General features: G+C 43.0%; 1 protein-coding gene across 1 annotated transcript in view; it reads left to right on the top strand.

The window, feature by feature from the left end:
- Positions 1 to 2,263: 2,263 nt before the first annotated feature.
- Positions 2,264 to 2,757, top strand: part of raraa (retinoic acid receptor, alpha a) — a 112,703-nt gene continuing 112,209 nt past the window's right edge. Inside the window, exon 1 of the mRNA XM_079492431.1 lies at positions 2,264 to 2,757. This exon is cut by the window's right edge and continues 298 nt beyond it. The gene's annotated coding sequence lies outside the window, so the exon portion shown is untranslated.

Raw genomic sequence — 2,757 nt, 5'->3', positions numbered from 1 at the left:
CGAGATGCGCAGCAGAGCTACCTGGCAATATAGCTAACAGCTACGGCAGTGCAATGAAGATGGTTCTTCTTTCTTTTCTCATTTTGCCTGAGTCTGATATGAAATTGAATGCAGTATCTTGAATGACAAGTTGTTCCAAAGGGAATACATCATTTTCCCTGTTCTATCATGCCTGGCATTGCAATTGATGTGTTACAGTACTGTATATATGCCAGAAAACAATACTGAAATGAAATCTCATTTATAGCTGGGTACCGATATAAATGTGCTATTTTGTCTATTTTTGAAAACTGGACAGGCACTTACGCAGGGACCATGCACGTTGGGAATACCTACCTACCTACCTACCTACCTGTCTGTCTGTCTGTCTGTCTGTCTGTCTGTCTGTCTGTCTGTCTGTCTGTCTGTCTGTCTGTCTGTCTGTCTGTCTGTCTGTCTGTTATTTACCAACACATCTGAATAGCTTTATATTTGCGATACATGTTGGAAAATAGGTGAAATGTGTTGCTAAACTCCCGAGACAAAACATAGTTAAACAATGGCTGCTCCCGGGCCCCTGTCGGCACAGCACACTGACTGGATCCATCATTGGACTGGTGGTTTAATCATTAATGCATATTAAACGTAATTAACAATTAAACGAAGCATTAGTACTCTTGTTGTGCAATAGGCTCTCCCAGGAGAGCAATGAGTGCACAGTGTCCCAATTTGGGGCCTGAGTTTCAGTCACTGTCAATCAGAATCAGAATACATTTTATTGTCGCATCACAGGTTTACAGGTGTAAACACACTGTGTGTGTGTGTGTGTGTGTGTGTGTGTGTGTGTGTGTGTGTGTGTGTGTGTGTGTGTGTGTGTGTGTGTGTGTGTGTGTGTGTGTGTGTGTGTGTGTGTGTGTGTGTGTGTGTGTGTGTGAGAGAGAATTTCCCCTCATTTCCTCATGGTCATACAGTTATTTGTTTGTGGAATTATCTATTAAGGTGTGATAGAATGTTATAGCTATTATAATATTTTGATATTAAACATTATGTATAAATCACTGTGATTGATAAAACAATGTTTGCAACAATGCCAAATATGTGCACACAAAGCATCAACACTATAAAGTCCTAAGCATATGTATTGTACTTAATTGGACTGAATCAGAATATCAGAATGTTAAAGGACCACTTCACCACTTTTCAACCTATCTTCATATAATAGGTCCTCACTAATAATCATGATAAAATGGCACGATTTTTTTCTACTCAGTCTGTGTCTTATAGGAGGGCTGTGGGCAGTTTAGAAACCGTCTTCCAGTGACATCATCATTAGGCAGATTTCTTTTTAAACAAGATTTTTTTTACAAAAATGTTTAGATTTTCATTATCGTGAGAACGATGGCTTCCATTTTCGCATTGCAACTTTTCAGGACTAGTAAGCCTGCAGTTTCTATTAGCTTGTATTCCCCATCGATGAGGTCACTGGAAGACGGTTTCTGAACTGCCCACAGCCCTTCCATGGGACACAGACAGAGTAGAAAAAAATTGCGCCATTTTTTCATGATTATTTGTGAGGACCTACTATATGAAGATAGGTTGAAAAGTGGTGAAGTGGTCCTTTAAATGTATGTAAACATTGTTATATCAATCACACTGTGATTGACTGACAGCCTCCAGAAAGACAGGGAATGCAGTCAAGGCACAGACTCGGGTAGAGTCAGTCTTGTGTTTTGTGGCCCAGTGTAAGCTGTACAATTATACACGTGCACATCTTGGTGTTAGCCCACATAGTAAACACACTGCCAAGTGGAAGTCTCCAGTGGACACGGAGTGGGTCCTCGGGGAACACCTCATGGGTTTTTCTCCTCCTCCGCAACTGCAATTAGCAAAGTTTTCTTTTGTGTTGCTGTTTTCATGTACGCCTTGACTCCTCTCCCCTCATGTTTGCACTCTCGCAGTTGTTAATGAGTCTGTGTATCAGCACAGAGCTGTGAAGACACATCACACACCCACTGCTGCTCATGGTTTTAATGCTCCATTAGATAATTAAGCCGGATGGTGTGTTTTTGCAACATTTCAGATGAGACATTACCATTAATTAGTGTCAAAAAGAAAATAACTGTTTTGCTCAAGATCTTACGCACAAGGGGAAATGAGCCTCTTTAACTTGTCACTTACAAACTCAAGTCTCACAGCCTCTCTCTCTCTCTCTCTCTCTCTCTCTCTCTCTCTCTGTAGGTAAACACTAAAAGACTCAGAGGAGGATACCAAGGGGGCCAAACCAAGGAGAGGGCTATCGTACTGGCATCATGTGAGCTGTACATTCCTTGGAAGTGCTTTACTGCAGAGTGGAAGAGTGATTCTGCGCTCCGTATGAGAGCTGCAGAACCACCGGCAACCCCCTATCACCACTATCGCCACTCCTGACAGCCCCAGACGGCAGTCATCAAAGCCACCTTCTCCTGACTCGACTTGCCCTCTCTCCGTTTCTCTGTCCTTGTGTCGTTAAGATAAAAAATGGCCTTGCTAAACTTCACCCTGCCCGACGCCTCGCGCAAATAAGGGCTTTCAGCTCGCCTCACAATACCAGAGAAAGGACGGCCTAAACCCTGTTAAATCCCCTGCTTGTATTTCTCCCCTCTCTCTCTCTCTCTCTCTCTCTCTCTCTCTCTTTCTCTCTCTCTCTTTATTTTTGTTTGCTCGCTCACTCAACCGCTCGGGCACGCACATTCCCTGAGCAAACTGGGACCATTTTGGGGATAGCCACGCTTCAACTGG

This window comes from Electrona antarctica, assembly GCF_951216825.1.
Source record: "Electrona antarctica genome assembly, chromosome: 22".
NCBI lineage: Eukaryota > Metazoa > Chordata > Actinopteri > Myctophiformes > Myctophidae > Electrona > Electrona antarctica.
The sequence above is the reverse complement of the archived record's forward strand: the minus strand, read 5'-3'. Positions and strand labels throughout refer to the sequence as shown.